Source organism: Chelonoidis abingdonii, chromosome 3 (assembly GCF_003597395.2).
Source record: "Chelonoidis abingdonii isolate Lonesome George chromosome 3, CheloAbing_2.0, whole genome shotgun sequence".
Classification (NCBI taxonomy): Eukaryota; Metazoa; Chordata; order Testudines; family Testudinidae; genus Chelonoidis; species Chelonoidis abingdonii.
In genome coordinates, this window is record NC_133771.1 from 98,671,455 (window position 1) to 98,691,858 (window position 20,404).

The 20,404-nt window shown below is 38.2% G+C and overlaps 1 protein-coding gene across 2 annotated transcripts in view; it reads left to right on the forward strand.

The window, feature by feature from the left end:
- Positions 1 to 20,404, forward strand: part of NKAIN2 (sodium/potassium transporting ATPase interacting 2) — an 809,225-nt gene that overhangs the window by 202,654 nt on the left and 586,167 nt on the right. The window lies entirely within an intron of this gene.

A 20,404-nucleotide genomic window follows, 5' to 3' on the forward strand; every position in this document is an offset into this window, starting at 1 on the left:
CAGGACTAACCCTTTGAACAGGGCAGTGGTCCCACTTAGCACAAGTGGCCATCCCTTTGAGAAGGGCAATGGCTCTTGGTAAACAACTTTAAGGGGCCCTCCCTTTGAGAAGGGCAGTGGCCCTGGTAAACAACTTAACAGCCAGGGAGGGGAGGCCACAGGAGAACAAAAACAAAATGGAGTATGGGGACAGCTGTAAGAAACAAAATGGAATAGAGGGATAGCTGTAACAGACACTAGGCATTGTACAAGTAGGTAATGAAAGGTCCTTTCCTCAAAAGCTTATTATCTAAATAGGCAAGCCTTTGAACTAAATCTTCATAAACATATCACAAATGCGTATAGCTTCATCAACAATCCTTAATCTTATGCTGTATTTTGCTGATTATAGATTGACCAGTTCAATGTTGCAGCTTTAAATCTTTCTTTATGTGTATTTCTTTTTCTAATATATTGCAAACGTGGCAATTGGTTGTCATGGTTGATATTCCAATATTACTATGTGTATATGTGGGGTACACTCATGGCTCGATTAGTGCTGAGCACTGTGCTCCCAGATCTAGCAAATGTGCCTTAAGCACCTGCTTAATTTTGAGCACACAAGTAGACCCATTGACGTCAATTGAGGAAACTCAGCAACTGCAGAAGTTGCTTAGCTCTTATTATGATCAAGTCCTGTCTGTATCAAAGACTCTAAAGGCTTTTCCTTGTGATATTTAAATCTTTTAAAGATAACCCAGTAGTGCTCTTTTTTGCAGTGTATAATACATTGTATCTAAATATAGGCAAATAATAAATCTGTATCATTAATCATTAATGGGGTAGTAGCAAAGCACAGGATCAGCATAATCCTCTTGGACATTGACGAGTGCATACTGCCACTTTAAATAATAGCATAAAAAGCAGCACTGCTACCAAATATAGATTTACTATAGTAAATGAGTTTGTGTTACTGTATATATTTTGCATTATATACCCTGTTATCGATGTCAGTCCTCATGCCTCACAAAGGGCAGCACAAGCAGGAAAAGAATAATTGCCATTCTGCATGGAGTCAGTTTATTGATGAGGTGGACAGAAGTAATATTTTTAGCCTGCTGGCTGTCCATCTGTAAGCAGTTTCCTGGAGCTGCCACTTCTCCTTTCTCTGGAAACCGTTATGGCTTTGTCTGCCTAAGGAAAATAATGAGATCCATCTATCAAATAGAGAACAAACAATAAACTCTATACCTTCCAATTAATTTGTTTTTCACCTCTGTTTACCACTGTGCATTCAGTTAACTATCCATCATATCATATGCATGTAAAGAAGTACATTTTTCAAAAGGTTAAATCCATTAACTCTTTTGCTAGCAAAATATAGTTGAATGCCCTCCAGCTAAATGAGGGACTTGCAAAAATCAATCCCTTTGGAGAGCCTGAAACCTAACAGCATATAGTGTTTGGTGAAACCTTTGAAATAATGCCATCCAAACATAAGGCCCAGTTAGACCACCTTTGCAATGGCCTGTACCTTTGTTTTACCAAAACTATCCATGGAGTAAGATACCCCTCAGCATGAGTATGAGTGGCAGAATATGCACCACTAGAGTGTTCTTGTGTTTATACCGGTAGATAAACACCTTCTAAAGATGGTCTTAGACAATACTCCAGGTTCTAATGCTGTCCTTCCCTCTCTAAATTTTGGAGAAGTTCTATTCCTGATCTATAATTAGCCTGTTGGCCACAGCTCTACTTTACCCACTTTTAGTTTTTGATGCTTTCCTAAGGAAATTTAAATGTCCTTTAAATTTGTGACTTTTCAAAAACAGTGTCCTATACTATCTGAAGAACCATACAATCCTATTGTGGTTGATGTGATCATGTAAGTAGAGGTGTAGACAGAATGTCACCCTTTATTTTGATAGGGTAACCTCTATTTTTGTGGGCACAATTTGTACCTGTATTTTTTGCATCCATAATCTTGGCATTTGGATGGCTGACTAATTTACACCTGAAGCTAGTTCACCCCGAGTCCTAAAATATGTGTATACATGTCCCTTCTTTTGTCCCATGTACTGTTCAATCTGCTCATCTAACTCAGTGTAGTTCTCACCGAGAATACAAGAAATCCCTATGATAACAGGAAGAATTAAAAGGTTTCAAGACTGTAGAATGAAGAAAACATCATCAAAATATGGTGGATAGGAGAAGGTCAAGGAAATACAAGACAACCAAAAAGAAAAATAAAATTACCTCCTATGGATTTTCTCTTTTTTATTGGATCTAATTCCAACTGCCCCTAAATAAAACAACAGGTGGATGAAGAGTCCTGTGGCACCTTATAGACTAACAGAAGTATTGGAGCATAAGCTTTTGTGGGTGAATACCCACTTCATCCCATCTGACAGATCCAGACTAAAATGGCTACCCCTCTCATACTTAACAGGTAGATGAGATTTTATTCACATGAATTGACAGTTTGCACAGTTTCTGTTCTATATACAATATCTAATCTGCAGTAGGTGTTTTAGCTCCAATTTGTTAGCAAGCCACTGTGTAGCCAAGTACTTTTTTGGGAGCTCACCCACGAATGCATCAGAGAGACATGTGCATTCATTTTGAATAAATGTGAGTCAGAGGGGCAGATGTTCAATCTGGGATGACTTCCAGATTTATTTTTTTAAACAACTGATCTGTGCAACGTTGGCTACATTAAATAAGATCCTGCTGTCTGCAGTAATACAACAATCAGTGGTAATATTGAAGATGTCCTAGGAGTTCAGGTATGAACAAACTTCACTAAAGGTTCAAATGTTTTATTGGTTCAATATATATGCAGGGCTCAGCCTTGGGAGTTACAAGCCTTTAAATATGAATGGAGGATTTATTTTGGTGCTTCAATTTTATTATTGATGTCTTTATAATATACAGTGGACCAGATTCTCATCTGATGTAAGTTGTCGTAGCTTTTTTCAGGCAAATGTTCAGCTGCTGATCTGGTCCAGTATAGTATATGTGTAGTTATAAAGCTTTTACTTGATTTTTAAAAAAATCTTTAATAAGAGAATGTTCCTTGGCTTTTACCATTGTCCAGTTACGTCATACTGGTTTCTGGCTAGCTGTCTCTCCTTCTGTTCACCCCACATCGGACTGATGCCTCTACTCAAATCCTTTCCAGCAACAGCAATAATTATGTACAGCCATAAAAATGCTGCACCATGCAATTCATTTGTTCTGAATTTCAGCAAACTGTGGGCTAAGTCCTAAATCCATACTAAGTCCGAAAGCAGAAAAATGCATTGATCTCAGTTGGAGTTAGGACTGCAGGTGTTGGTTGATTATTAGGCATTTATATGTACAGTGGTTACATTAAAAAAATTAAATTGCCCTTTATAATAATTAATATTATTTTAATATTCACAGCATCCCCATGTTAAGTATGCTAATTAGACAAAGGGCAAAATGATAAAGATTTTAATGGCAACCATTATACCCAGAAAGGCCTGTGTGTGTGTGTGTGTACATAGATATAGATATGTGTGTATTTAGATATATTGGCATACCTGGAGAACCCAGTTCCCAAATATGGGCACCTTAACATGATGTCTAAATCCTACTCTTTGGATGTCAACTCACCATTTAGGAGGGGTATTTGGAGGTGACCAAGTTTGAAAAAAAAAAATAGGCCTATGCAGTGGATACTGTATTCTGATAAAATGGAGTACGCAAAGGTGTTGGTGTGACGTCATTTGAAGGCTTGAGGGACCAAAACTGAGTTAGATGAGCAGATTGAGAAGCATAGGGGACATGTATACACTTTTGTATTTTAGGATTAGATTCTCAGCTGGGAATAATTTAGAGGCGCTTCACTGAATTCAGTGGAAGCTATATCAGTTTACGCTGGACGAGAATCTGGCCTTTAGTTTTTAAAGACTCAGGGTCTCAGCGTATTGAAATGTGAAAACATGGAATAAAGAGATTTCTATAAAACTAAACTGCTTAGTAATAGCCAGGAAACCCTGACACCAACGTGGCTAACAGGCTGTTTCTCTCATTTGCTGTTCTGAATGAACGCTGGATGATATGCAACAGCGGTGTTGGAACCATTTGTATAGTGGGGGTGCTGAAAGTCACTACATGAAACCACAAACCCTGTATAGCAGTGTTTCCCAAACTTACAACAGTTGCATACCCCTTTTGAGACATTTGTCTTACCGTCGTACCCCTTCTCCAGTGAAGATAATTTGGGGGTGGGGGTAGCCACATTTTTATGACACACTCCTAAATCGTTTCATTATGGTTTAAATGTTTATTAGAAATAAATACAAAATTATATTACATAGAGTTGAAAGAAAACTTTTAATAGAAATAATAGTTACATATAGAAATACTACCAGAAATAATTAAAATAATAGAAGCGAATCAACAGTCTGGCAGAACAGTGTGTGTGTGTGTGTATATATATATATATATGGTGAATTCAGATCATTCTGAAATTAAAATGTGCTGGTTTGGTTATGTTAGTGAAGAAAGCACTAGTTTTAATACTTACTATTTCGGTATTGAAAAATTTTCAGTACAAACAAAACTATTCAGTGCGAGGGATGGAACTGCTTTTGACCAGACACTATCGTGGGGATATCTGGCTCGATGTTTGTGATCTTAAGACGAAGATGGGGCTTCACGTCAATAAGACAATTTCGTTTTTTGTTTTGATGCCAACCAGCGCAGAGAATCCGATCTTGCGCAAATACAAGGGGGAAAAGGCAGAAGATACTTGACAGCTTTGTCCGATGGAGCTGGATATTCAGAGCTAACCCCCAACCAAAATGACATCAGTGTATTTTGCTCAAATGTTGTTTTCAGGAAGCTATCTGAAGCCAGCTCCAAGAGCTGTTCTTCTGAAGCAGAAAGGTTATTTGAGAATGTTTGAACATTGATGATAAAAGAGTTCCTTATCCATTCAAAGGTGCCATGCAGTTCAGGGAAATACTTACAAAGATCTTTCTGCAAGCTTTCCAAATGCTGCTTCATCGTTTGCAACACATCACTATCAAGTTCATTAGGCGAGTTTATTACTAAGTCATGAAGAGATGGAAAGGAATCCAGTTCACGATAACTAAAACGTTTATGCCACAATTTCAATTTTGCTACCTTGGCGTTCACTTTGTCTTGAACGTGGAATATGGATATGAGTTTCCCTTGCAAGGATAGATTGAGGTTGTTTAAATGAGCAAAGATATCTGCAATATATGCTAGTTTCCATAGCCATTTCCAGTCATGTATATGGTCTCGCAGGTTAAAGGTTTCATCTAAAGAAACTTGCAGTTCTTCTTGCAGCTCAAACAGGTGATTCAGTACTTTTCCACATAAAAGCCAACACACTTCAGTGTGAAATAGGAGTTGTGTGTAATCACTGTCCATCTCATCACAAAGCTGAGAAAACAGCCGGGCGTTCAGAGGGCAGCCTTTCACAAAACTGATTATTTTCACAGCTTCATCCAGTACTTGCTTTAGATCTGTCTGCATGTTCTGGGTGGCGAGTGCTTCCCTGTGAATGCAACGAGTTGATTTTGCTTCTGGCGCAACAGCTTGAATACGTGCGACAACTCCTTTCTTCGAACCAATCATGGCTCTGGCGCCATCCGTGCTTATTCCAACACAACAACTCCAATCCAAGTCATTGTTTTTGATAAAGTCATCAATTACTTTAAAAATAGCTTCTCCAGTTGTATGTGTTGACATAGGTTGGCAGAACAAAATGTCATCATGGACTTGATTATTCAGCTCATATCTGACAAACAACAAAAGATTAGCTAAATTCACAATATCAGTAGATTCATCCTCTTGCAGTGCATAATAGTGACTCTTTTGTATTCTTGATAATAATTGCTGCTTTACATTTTCTGCCATATCTGTGATTCTACGATAAACAGTGTTATTTGAGAGGGGAACACAATCTATAGCTTTGCTAGCCATGTCTCCAATCATCACTTGCACCATTACTTTGGCTGCATGTTTTACTAATGTCTTGCCAATCACTTCAGCAGCTCCGGAGTTTGCAATTAAGTACGCCACACTATATGAAGCTTCCAAAGCTTTCATATTTTCACCTTCCGTCACATTACAAATTGTTTTCTGGGACTTTTGGAGATCTTTGCGCCTATTGTCAAAGAATTCTACAGGTTTTCCTCGTATTCTTTCTGTTTGCTGTCAAAATGATGCTTTAGGTTGGATGATTTCATACTTTAATTTGTGAGAGTCTTGTCACAAAATCACACATAGTAGAACAGGCTCCACCTCATCACCAGCCCACGAAAATCCCAGTTTAAGATATTCTTCAACATATTTGCGGGCTTTTTTCATTGTCTTTGCAGCTGACAAAGACTTACAGATGGTTCCCATGAGTCACTAATTTTGTCATCACTATTGTCTGATGTTGCTATATCGCTGCATTTTTCAGCATAATTATCACTAACATTCGTATTTCCTTCATAATTTTTTTTGTATGTTTCAAACTTCCCGTTTTTAGCCAGCGATGCATTGTAAATGGATTTAACAAAAACAGAAAGAGAGAAATTTTGTATATTAATACACACCAAGTATGTACTTGCTACGATCTTTAGATTACCATGAGTAGTTTTTCACTTTTGTCTTTTATCCATCAGTATGACTTCTGTGCATGCAGGGCTGACTCCAGGTTTTCTGCCGCCCCAAGTGGTGAAAAAAAAAATTGGCAGCACTTCGGCAGCAGCTCAATCGTGCCGCTCCATTCTTCAGTGGCACTTCGGTGGCGGGTCCTTCACTCCCTCTCTTCCTCTTCAGCAGAACTTCCGCAGCAGCTCAAAGAGGAAGAGAAAGACCGAGGAACCAGCCACCGAATTCCCGCTGAAGACCCAGATGGGCCTACCCTATAGCAGACGGAGTGCCGCACCTTTGTATTGGTGGCCCCAAGCACCTGCTTCTTTAGTTGGTGCCTGGAGCTGGCCCTGTGCACATGCCACAAAGGAAAGCGTATTGCCCGAGCTGCAGTAACACGCACACATGGTTTGCGTCAGCTCTGCTGTGCTATTAGATGTTACTGAATGTATTATCATATTAGTTACAATGTAAACCTGTGTGTATTTCTACTGTACAAGTGTGCACCATTCTTGTATATTAAATTTTAGTGAATTGTTTTCTGTTGCTAAAAAAAACCTATGATAAAGTAAAATAAAAAATTCTGCCGCGTACCCCTTGAAACCCTTTCACGTACCACCAGGGGTATGTATACCACACTTTGGGAAACACTGCTGTATAGGATGGAAACCACTTCAAGCCTGGGGATGCTATGGCATCTCTAGTTCCCACACCCGTGATATGTGTGAGATAGAGTCAGATAGAGAAAAAGCAGGTTTTGCCTGAGCTAGACCCAGCTGACTTCTCAGTTTTAAATACACTAAAGGGTTTTATTGGATATCTCTGAAGCTTTACTCATGGAAATATACATGTACCATTAGAGAGGCAGACAGAACTTGCCTACATTAGTCAGCTCCACTGTATCCTAATGAGATACAGTACCGTTCAGATTATCTACATGCTTAGCACTTAAAAAGCAATTGGTGCTGGTGTATATTTGTTGTAGCTGTATTTTTTTTAAAAAAATGAGGGAAATCATCAAATTAAAAGAAAAAGTGTTAACCCCAGAGAGAAATGCAATAAAATCTGCATTCCAGACAGCAATGCAGAAACAGTAATGGTGCTCCCTACCCTCTACCTCTGCCCCCACTGCCCTGCCCCCTGGCACATCGAGTAGTTGGATTTTTAATGGGGGGGAATTACTTCAGTGATTTTTGTCTGAGTAAGAACTGTAGGATTAGGTCCTACTAGTGAATTATGACATAGGCTTTGCCAAAATTTGTAATGCATAACACATATTCCACATAGGATTTACATGACAGACTGGAACAATTCAGTCTCCCGGGTATTGTAAATAAAGCAGATTTTTAAGAAGTGTTTTAAATATATACTGCTTTGATGGACGATCATAGCTCATAAACTGCTGCACATTTTAGATGTTTAGAAGACTGTATTTTAAGCAGAGTAAACATCCTTCAAGCTCCAAAAGAGACATACAGCCTTGCACTAATCCAGTAAAGAACTAAAGCAAATACCTCACTTTAGGCACCTGAGGACTCCCATCATCCCACATTTTGGCTGTCAACTCACTTGTATCAGTGGGATTACTTGAGTATTTGAAGTTACACATGCTGAAATTGCTTCACTGGATTGAAACCCATATATGGCATTAAAATATAGTATTTTGCCTTTTTGCCTTTAGGAAACAAACTCCTCCACATTTTGTGCATCTCATGTACACAAACTCCATATTTTTCTATAATTTTGTTGTCTCATGGATCAGGTAGAAATTTTCTTGGAACATTGTAGCAGAAAGCTTTATTGCATGGTAGTGTTGGTAGGGAGATGTATCTGAAGTTTAAAAAGCAAGTACCCACATCTAATTCTCTTATCCTTTCCTGTTGTTTTAGTTTGATCCTTGTATGATCTTGCTTAGTAGTTCTAGAGGGGTACTTTAAAGTAAATGATTTTCATGCACTATCTATCCACTGCTGAATAATAGTAATAAGCTTCTAAACCATAAGATTACATATGGTGTCCAATACAAGGTGGACTGTGAATTGTCTTAACAGCCAGCCTCTGAAGATTAAGACTAAAAATAGAAAAGAACAAATCACTAATCATGAGTATTCATATCCCCTTCAGATAATGTTATGGTGTACTCAGATTTTGGAGTTTCAGCATTTACTTGACTCACTGTCTTTCCTTAACTTTAAATTCATTTCTTAGAAACAAAATCTTAATATGTTAGAGGAATAATAATCAGTGACAAAGTTTTATAAAGATGGGGCCTGATTCTGATCTCATTCACATGGGCACCACTAAAGTAGGGACCATAAAGAAATGTTGGATAGCCAGAAGCCTGACAGAAGGTTGTAGCCAAGTGGAGGGAAAGACCAACAAAAAGCCAAAGAATCAGATGAAAAGTTTTAGTAGGAGGAAAAATTTTCCAGTGTGTGAGAGGGAATAGAGCATGAGAAAATACTAGTACGGGGAAAATGAGAACCAGATGAAGCAGAAGAGTTGGCACAAGCATATAGGTTCATGAGAAAACACCAGACATGTAGGAGAAAACTACATTAAAATCATGCTTTATTTGTATACATGTCCTATGTTTCCATGCTCTCATCCCTGTGAGGTATTCTGGTTTAATAAGATATAATGTGTGTGTGTGTGTATTAAGTGCACAATGTTGAGATCAAAGAGACAACTAAGACTATGACTTTGTCTATGTGAGAAAGTTGCATCAGTTTAAAATAATTTGTTTTTTCAACTGATTTAGTTAAGCTGGAGCAAACCCCTGTGTGAACATTCTAGTTTATCTGGTGTGGCCGAAACCTGTTTCCAGTCAGCTTAACCAAGACCAAAAGAATAAGAATTACACCAGAATAAGAGTGACTACAAAGGGATTTGTACTGGTTTAAGTAAATAGATTCAAATTCAAACCTTCCCTTTAACTGAGGTAACATTCTCATGTAGACAAGGCCTAATACAACTACCCCCCATATGAAATTGTCAAATGTCACCAGGGGACAAGTGTGATAGCTGCAATCTCTTGATAAATTAAGCAACTACTTTTGGAACAGCTAGTTCTAGAGCAGTGGTTTACTGCTACATTTACCTGACACATCTATAGGTTAGGCCAATCGCGGCTTCTGTAGGCTGCTTCAGGCCAATGGGAGCTGCGGGAAGGGCAGCCAGCACATCCCTCAGCCTGCACCACTTCTCGCAACCCCCATTGGCCTGAAGCAGCGAACTGCAGCCAGTGGGAGCCGGGACCGGCCGAATCTGCGGACGCAGCAGGTAAACAAACCAGCCCGGCCTGCCAGGGGCTTTCCCGGAACAAGTGGTGGACCAGCTTTGAGAACCACTGTTCTAGAGTACACAAGAGGAGAGACTATTTTCAAATTAGTCCAAAGTAACACGCAGGAGTAGGCTCAAGAAGTAGCTAAAGTCGAGCCCTTAGTTAAAATGACCATGATATAAGTGAAAACCAACATTCTTGTGATGGTACCAAATAATGCTTCTGTTATGTTACACATTTAGAATGAGGGAATTAATAAAATGAGTAAGCTAGTGAAAAATTACCTGCAGGTGAAGAAATTAAAATCCTCAGACTCAGTATGGAATACTGATACACCTCTACCTCGATATAACGCTGTCCTCGGGAGCCAAAATATCTTACCGCGTTATAGGTGAAACCGCGTTATATTGAACTTGCTTTGATCCGCCAGAGCACATAGTCCTGACTCCCCGGAGCACTGCTTTACCATATTATATCCAAATTCGTGTTATATTGGGTGGTGTTACATCAGGGTAGAGGTGTACCTAAATAAGGGTACCATAATAAAGTCAAGCATACTCCTAACGAAAAAGGAAGCACAAATGGCAAGGTTCAAGATGATATTTAAGGGTTTCCTTCAGAAATTTGAAATCAAACCCAAAGTGAAGAAAATATAAACTATGGGAGATAAAATGGAAATTTGGAGGATAAATTTGAATTGGAAAAACAACTATTGAAAGACACAAAACAAATACAAGAGATTCTTTAAATATATCAAACAAGAACCCTGCAAGAGAATTTGAAGAGCCAGCAGAAAACCAGGGAGTAAGGTGAGCAATTAAGAAATAGAAGCATATTACAGAGAAGCTAAATTTCCTATTTGCATCAGTCTCTACCACAGCAAATGTGTAGAAAGACCTTCTTAGAGTCAAGTTTCTTTTCAGCTAATAAAGCTAAGGTACTAACAGAGACTGAGGTATCAAAAAGAGAAGATGTTGGAACAAACAGATAAATTAAAAATCCTCAAGTCTCCAGAATCAGACAGTAGTACTTTCATATTCAGATATAAAACTTTGTTTTACATACCTAGTATGGCTCAGTGTAATTGAAGGGAAGCATATTTACCTTTGCTGCACTGGAACGTCAGTACTGGGGACAAAAAAAAGTAAAGAAAAACTTTAAAGCAAGTGAAATCAATATTTGTTGTAATGTATAGCAGAGAGGGGCCAGAGTAATACTTTTTTTGTAGTTAAATTGTCCCAAACACAATTCCTCTGCTGTAGTTCAGGCCTAGATTCTGAATTAAATGTAGAGATGTTACAATCAAACTTATTTCTCTATTATTAACTTTAAATAAAAAAAATGTTTTTCTTAAGGGAATCCAGAAATCAAATGCATTCCGTAGAGCTCTCAACTTTGCTGCTTTAGTTAACAGAAGCCAGAGCTCAAGCTATTCATATCAGGATTCAGGCTGCTGCTATCTGTCTCTCAAAGTATTTAAGGGACATCATGTTAATATTTAAATACCTTAGACATATTAGTGAATTTATCCTCACAACACCCCTGTTGAGATGCAGTGATCAAATACCCAGCTCACTCCGAAACCATTGTACATCCTAGGATGTGGGAAGCCCAGAGCATTAATCCAATCCCATCCTGTGCTGGGGAACCATGTTGCTTCCGCTGTCTGTCAAACGTTCTGCATTTGCAGGGGTAGGGAGGGCTGGATTTTATCCAAAGGGTTTGTCTTTCTCTGTTAAAAAGATATGATACATAGGAACCAGTGGTTATTTGAAAAGAAATACTACTGAGCATGGTTTTGAAGTCACCCTGGTGTCTTTGAGATGTACTTTTTTCCGTACTGAGCAGGTGGATCTATCTAAGAACCCATCTTGCAGAACCTTGCAGATGTGAAAGAGCTCCGACATTTTCATAGTGATTATCATACTATAGTGTATTGAGAAATGAAATACTATACTTGAAGTAACTAACATACATCAGATTTTTCATCCCAGGTTTCTGATTATGATTACAGGTGGTGCAAATGAACACTGTTCCATTCCAGCTGCTTTCTACACATACTTTCATGCACTTTAGCCATAATCAGCATAACTGCATCTCCCTTCACTCTCACAACTCACAGAAACAACTTTTTGATTAATGGGTTTTTCTATGATAGAGAAGTGCAGTTATAAACTATAGTTCCCTTTATTATAACAAAGAAGAGTGTCTCTACATAGACATTACAGGTTGTACAGAAACCAAATTAGAAAATCTTTGGGCAAAATTCATATCAAGGATGGGTTTAGGAATGATTTTCAAAGACGAATGTGGTCCTTTGTGTGACAAATAATTTGCATAAGCTCATTCTGTTTTATGATTGGGTAATAGAAATAGGAATGAAGGCTTATTACTTTGTAAATCTCCAACATAGTTAGGCTTGGAAATATTATATTTTATTGATAAATGTTGATTTCACTGTACACACACAAACCAATGAAAAAACATTTCCATCAATAGTAGTCAACATTTACAGAAACAAAATGAGAAAAATCCTTCTTGAGAACTTAGCATTTGATATAAAGATATTTATGTTGTATATTTTAACATGTGATGTTGACATTTGTGTTTTAACTAGGGTTGTCAATTAATTATCGTTAACTTACGTGATTAACCCCCCAAAATTAATCAAAATTAAAAAAAGAATCTCAATTAATCACTGTTTTAATTGCACTGTTAAACAATAGAATACCAATTGAAATTTATTAAATATTTTGGATATTACTCTACATTTTCAAATATACTGATTTCAATTACAACACAGAATACAAAGTGTACAGTACTCACTTTATATTATTTTTATTACAAATGTTTGCACTGTAAAAATGATCAACAAAATAAATAGTATTTTTCAGTTCACATCAGATAAGCACCGTAGTGCAGTCTCTTTATCATGAAAGCACAGCTTACAAATGTAGATTTTTTTTGTTATATAACTGCACTCAAAAACAAAACAGTGTAAAACTTTAGAGCCTACAAGTCCACGCAGTCCTACTTCTTGTTCAGCCAATCACTAAGAGAAACAAGTTTGTTTACCTGCCCTCTTCTTATTTACAGTGTCACCTTAAAGTGAGAACAGATATTCACATGGCACTTTTGTAGCTGGCATTGCAAGGTATTTATATGTGAGATATGTTAAACATGCCCCTTCATGCTTTGGCCACCATTCCAGAGGACGTGCTTCCATACTGATGACGCTCATTAAAAAAACAATGCATTAATTAAATTTGTGAGGGAACTTCTTGGGGGAGAATTGTAGGTCTCCTGCTTGGTGTTTTACCTGCATTCTGCCATATATTTCATGTTACAGCAGTCTCAGATGATGATCCAGCATGTTGTTCATTTTAAAGAACACTTTCACAGCAGATTTGCAAAATGCAAAGAAGGTACCAATGTGAGATTTCTGAAGATAGCGACAGCACTCAACCCAAGATTTAAGAATCTGAAGTGCCTTCCAAAATCTGATTGGGACAGGGTGTGGAGCATGCTCTCGGAAGTCTTAAAAGAGCAACACTCCAGTGTGGAAACTACAGAACCTGAACCACCAAAAAAAAGAAAATCAACCTTCTGCTGGTGGCATCTGACTCAGATGATGAAAATGAACAGGCATCAGTCCATACTGCTTTGGATTATTATCAAGCAGAACCCATCCCCAGCACGGACACATGTCCTCTGGAATAGTGATTGAAGCATAAAGAGACATATGAATCTTTAGCGCCTTTGGCACATAAATATCTTGCAACACCAGCTACAACAGTGCCATACAAATGCCTGTTCTCACTTTCAGGTGACATTGTAAACAAAAAGTGGGCAGCATTATTTCCTGTAAATGTAAGCAAACTCATTTGTCTGAGCGATTGGCTGAACAAGAAGTAGGACTGAGTAGACTTGTCGGCTCTAAAGTTTTATATTGTTTTGTTTTTTAATGCAGTTATTTTTTGTACATAAGTCTACATTTTTAAGTTTAACTTTCATGATAAAGAAATTGCGCTACAATACTTTTGGTAAGTGAATTGAAAAATACTATTTTATTTTTACAGGGGAAATATTTATAATAAAAAAAAACATGAAGTGAGTATTGTACACTTTGTATTCTGCGTTGTAATTGAAATCAATATATTTGAAAATGTGGAAAACATCTAAAAATGTTTATATAAATAGTATTTTATTATTGTTTAACAGCATGATTAATCGTGATTAATGTTTTTAATTGCATGTTTAATCAAGATTAATTTTTTTAATCACTTGACAGCCCTAGTTTTAACAGTTCAAGTTTTATAACTTTTTGAATGTGTCATTAATTATTGTCTGATCCCTCATAATTTATCCACAACTGTGAAAATTTAAAACAATAAAAATGGAAAAAATGTTTTAAAATATACATAGATATTATCTGTCAAAATATATATATATATATGGGAATTCCGCCAAGCCTAAACATAGAGTTTTTCACTAATTGTTAACATTTTTCCATCTGTTCTAAAACCTGCTGAGAAGAAAGAACTCCCCTGGCAACTCTTTCATGGCAAACCTGTCTAACTTTGCTTCCAATTCAGTGAAGAAGTTGTTTTTACTAGGCAAATGAGGAGCTGGACAATTTTGTAAAACAAATCATGGACAAAGTTTTGGTACCGCTTGTCACCTATTTTATTCTAATGGCCATCTAGTGGCACCAGTTTTCAGTTAATCTTTGATAACTCTCTACAACTAGTAATTCTAAGAAAGCAAGACATTTTCATTATTAGAATTATTCTTCAGATTGATGTTATTAATTTGGGGATTGGAACTGAGGTTCTGCTAAACAACCTTTTTTCTACTCATAGAGATTTAGTGCAGACTACGTTTTGCACAGACAAAGTACAGGCTTTTAAACATTCATGAAACTCCTGGCCAAGCAGCAGCCTGTCTCTTCCTGAAACATATTTTCACAATTTGCTTTCACTAATTTCTATGTTATTTTTTGTCTTGTATTGTCAAGTGGTTTCCTAGGAATCGAGTATTTTGTCAATTTTTGTCTTTTTGCACTGGGTAAATATTTTTACTGAGATCCTGGCTCCTGATACAACCCTTTGTGCTGCCCCAGGAATAAAGCTGCCCTAACTGAGGATCTGGGGCTTCATCTGACATCTGTCATGGGTGACTCCTGAAAAAGCCCAAAGCCGGAAAAGCACGTTTACACTATCCAGCATAGAAGGCTTGGCCAAAAGGCTGCTATGCTCCAGAGCACACCTTGGCCCCTGATCAGGACTGCAAAGATGCACAACCCTACATCCCTTTGTGTCTTGTATCAGGTGCCCTTTAGCTGGACTCAGCTGGCCTGCACGTTGTGTTATCATAGTACATCACAGCATAGTGGAGACATGGTGTAAAGCACTAAGATTTTGATTGGGTAGCATTTTACAGCTTCTTGGCACTTATTTTTCACTGGTACCAATGATGGTACATAGGGAAAGCCAACAGAGAATCAGGCCCTTTATTTTGCTTTACCATGGAAACCAGATTATTTTAATTCTTCTCTTTTTCTGCCCGTTTATCACAGTTGCTAACCGCATAAATGTGTGCAGCTCTTGGGACTGCTTTTCAATTAATTTCTGCTGAACCGAGGCTGAAGGGTCTCATAGCTTGTATTTTGGTGTGACCACATCAAAATGGCAGTATTATATTTTTGAATTGCACTACAAGGGTGCTAGCTATGCCAGGAAAATAGATAATTAGGTGTTGATTATAATCTGGGTTATGCAGGCACATGATAAATTACTTTAGTACTAAGAGTTTATCCAAAGGCCTTACCAAATTATAATAAATATATAAAATGTTCACAAGTTAATCACAAAATTTGATTATAGAAAATTACAATGTACAGGTTAATCACATTCATCAAATATTTTGTGTTAAAATGCAGAGGTTCTGCTTGACTTTGCTATTGCAATTATGTTCCCAAATGATTAGCTGTATTACATAAACCCCATGTGCACATTTCAGAACAAAAATAGTATAGCTGAATATAATGTGAAAGTGTATTTTTTCTTAAAAGATTTAAATACCAGAAATATTTGACATTCATTTTCATTATAAATTGGAAATGAGATGACTTAAAAGTGAGAAAAATGGTATTTTCCCCCCATTGAGAAATAAATGCTTCCCAAATAACTTCTCAGAGCAGCTTCTTCGATATAGCAGGCTATGCAGACCCTTCATATGATATGACAGCTAAGTCAGTCATCTTGCACTGGGCACTTTCCATATGATAGATTTCTGACTGTTTTCTCAATTTGTTCTATTTCTTTGTTAGTGCCCCTGCTCCTTTCTGAGCTGCCCCCACATCCCCTGTGTCTGGAATCAGAGATGAGTGCTTTAGGGCAGGAATGAGATCAATGGGATAAGTGAGCAGAGTGTGTGACACAGAAACAGAATGTACGGAAGTCATTTGTTCTCTTCCCACATTCCTGCACCCACCTCTGAGGGCAAATGACAGTCCTTCCCTTTCTGAAGAATTTTTTTTTAGAAGCCCTGCCTTGAATCATTTCTCCTCAAATCATTAGTCCCAATATTGTATTCGCTCCATTTTGTTGTTATGATCATCCACTTGGCCTGCATTCCTCCAGGATGGTACTTACTCTTTAGCTTTACTCCATCTCTGACTCAGCAAACATCACAGACACATAAAGTCAGAAGCTGCTATTATTTACATTGTGGTTTTTTTTAATGTAAAAGTATGCACATTTTCAGTGCATGTATTGTGTAGCATATTGAGTGCTCTGGAGTGTTTGATCCATCCACTGAACAGTTACAGCACAATTAGAATCAGTGCAAACTATTATGTCATCCCCTAGCCCTGTGCTAACTACCTAAGTTGCTTATATGGCACTCATCAATGTAGTACCTGAGTGCCTCACAATCTCTTTTAAAAGCTAAGGGACTTTCTCAACACCACGCAGAAAGTCTGGCAGTGCAGAGACTTGAACCAACATTTCCCAAGTCTTAGACTATCATCTAAACACTGGGTCATCCAGCCTTCCTGCAAGATAAGACAGGAATAGACTCTAGCCGCACATAGTTCTTGGCCTTCCCACTGAGAATGCCGACACCCAGTCACCATATGCTGTGTAGCACATCTGTAAGTAGAGGAGACTGGGCATGAAGCCTTTAAAGCAAATCAACCTACAGACAACAAATCTAATAGGTAGTTTAGGGTCATTTTCTAGTTATGAACCACGCAGCATAGATGAAAGAACTACAGTGTATTGAAAAAGTTGGAGCTCATGGCTTACGTACAGCTACGCTAAGTTCTTTCATCTCCCTTTTGTGTCTAGAGAAGGTGAGGGTCATAGCAGGGAGGGGTGTACAGGCAAGACATAATGTAAAAGGTGACATGTGATGGTGCGACGAAGGTGTGCCCAAAGACTCTCCATAAGATGCATGTACAAAAAGTGTAAGTGTCGCTGAATCAGGCACGCTAAATCTATACTACTGATGGCCATTGATGCTATTTGCTAGGAGTGGCCAGGGAGAATGTTTTTTAATGGCCAGATAAGGAGAGGTCTATAGCAGGGAGGGACTCACAAAGGTCAATCTGTAGGTATATAGATACACAGCATATAGCCACCAGAAGAAAAATGATGGAAGCTGAATCACAAAATAAGATGCTCCAGGTGTTAGTGCACAGGTGGCTCAAGGGTACAGCTTGTATCCAGATGGCCCTATACAACCCCATCACACATCAGGTCACCCAGAGAAGGTGTGCAATCAATGTTCATCAGTGCTGGTCCTTACAGCAGGCTTCTATCCAAAGAGATAGGACAGGGCTTGGGCAAGGGATACAGTCAGCTTGTGCCTCATACAAAGTGAATTCTCCGTAACAGAGGCTTGAAATCTGGTATGGCCAATCCCTGTAAAGACATCAACCTTGATGGCAACTAACATATTCTAGAATCGTGTTATCGTAACAGCAGATGGCAGCGATTCGTCAGCTAGCCCCACATTTCTGTGACAGCACAAGAACATGCATCAGACATACACCCTGAAGTCAGATCACACACGCATTATAATGACTCTTGCACTTCTCAGACTAGCAACCACTGTGACTTTCTCTCTCTCCCCCTTAGGGCCTTGTCAGAACCAGTACCAGTTATCACTGTAATCACTTGAGCTGCTGAGGCTGCCACTCTGAGCAGTAGTCTTTGATTTTGTGATGGCTTCTTCAGCAACACTGTCCTTATCTGGGCGGGTGAAAGGCAGAGGATTGGTGAGCTCTTCCCATAACTGGTTGTGTACAGGCCATTCACACAGTTTTAGGGGGGACAGTTGTATGCTTCAAATTCAGTCTTATTTTGAATTAACCTTTTAATTCATGCCATCGTACCGATGCAAAGGAGAGAACAGGGGCTATGCTATGTAGCCAGTAGCAAGATTCTGGATTGAGGTAACTAGGCTCACATTCTGTTTGTATCTCTGCCTAGAGAAAATTCCTTGGTTTTGTCCCAAAGCAACATCATTAGACTCTGTAGCTGATCCATTTGAGTCTAAGTTTATCTGCAGTTTCATTCATCTTTCTAAATTCACTAGCTGAAAATACGTAATTTTGTAAATAAGAGATTTTCTTAGCTGCATATTTCCAACTTGTAAATTTATAACTGTCCAGATTTCAAGAACAAACAGCCATCCCACCACCTATAGATTTATCCCGCCTGAATTGATACCGCATTTGGAAACATTACAACATTGAAACTCCCAAGAAAAGGAATATGAACTGGGGCTAATTAACAAATGCTACGTTAAGCTACTGGTGTTGCCCTGATTGAATCTGACACTACAAAAGCAAATTTCCACAGCTCATGACAATAGCATCTTTTATAGCTGTATTTCTGGAATTCTTTTCCTCTGTTTCTACAAATGAGAGAGAAAATTAAATATATATATAGTCACTCGATGCAGTGGATTGTGTGGGGGTTTAAACCCACAACTCTCATTAAAGACAATGGGAATTTTGCAACTGAAATGATGCATAATACTTGGTAAATGTGCCCCCATAATATGGAGGGGGGGTGATGTGGGATGTATAGCATGATTTTTGCAGCACAAAAGCAATGCAACTGTGACATCTTGTCTGCCACATCCTGTATTTGGAGCTTGATTCTTCCTGGTGCTTAGCACTATGGCCCGCAATCCAGCAAAATGCTTAAGCATGCACTTAACTTTAACTTTGGTAGAACCACTTACATGCTTAAAGTTAAGCGCATGCTTAAATATTTTGCTAGATGAGGACCAGAAAGCTCAGCATCTAGCAGGTCAAGTGCTTGGTGAGTTTCAAGGTTATTAAAATGCCTCCATTCAATCAAGCTTTGAGTTGAGCTCCAGACTGTTTTATTGGCAGGATGTGCAGGTTTGCCTGTTGAGTTTTAAATACCAGTCATTTGTGAATTTTGTATTCTTAATGTAAGGCATGCAAGTGATGAGGTGCCAGGGGAACTATTTATAAGCATGCAAATAAATGAGTGAAAAAGCAAGGATACTTTTATGTCATAACTAAAATAAGGATTTCCATTGCACACATGCAGAGATGTAGCATATATGCAGCAGCATACTCTCAACACACAAAGTCTGAATTTCTACAACCTTTGGGTCTTGAATCTGAATTTGTTTTGTGTAGTTCCTTATTTTGTAGTTTAAACTAAGGCTGATATTGTGGTGTCACCAGTAATAACAGCAGTACTAATAGTCTCTTTCCTTCAGATGACAAGCCTTTGTATGAAACTTGCTAATAACAGGTAAAGTCCGTCAGACAACGGTGAGGTCACTCTCTTGCTTATCGCATCTGGTATTAAGTACTAGTTTTCTTTTAACAAGTTAATCTAGATCAGTGTTTTTCAATCTGTGCTCTGTGGACTGCTGGGAATCTACAGACTATGTCTAAGATTTCCAAAAGGGGTTGGCAAATGAAAAAAAGGTTGAAAATCAGTGATTTAGATCCACAGGAAGATTCTCTGTTCCCTGACATCAAGCAATCTACCTTGAATTGAAGGGCCCTGTTGAACTGAAGGGACTAATCCTGTGAACAAAATTATGCACATGCTTAAATTCTTTTCAAGATTGGGCTTTGCTGAGTGTATTGGGTAACTGAATTAATTGATATTGGCTCACAACCTTAAAATCATATGTAGAAACTGCATGCAAAAAAAATGTACATATGCAAAAAACATGAATACAGAAAATTGTTCCTGCAGTTTTAGAAGCTGCTTTTTTTAAAAATATGGCTTAAATATTGCAAGATTCCATTCTTCAAATCTTGTGTAGCTAATAAAAGCCACCTTTAAGAAAACAAATGTGAAAAGCAACAGCAGCAACAAGTGGATAGTAACTGCTTACAGTCTGCTGCCTGTCCCAAAATGCCTTGCTTTGCAAGAGCCTTTCAAAATCTGAAGTAATGTAGTGAGATCAGCATGTCCTCCCTGTCACCAACTC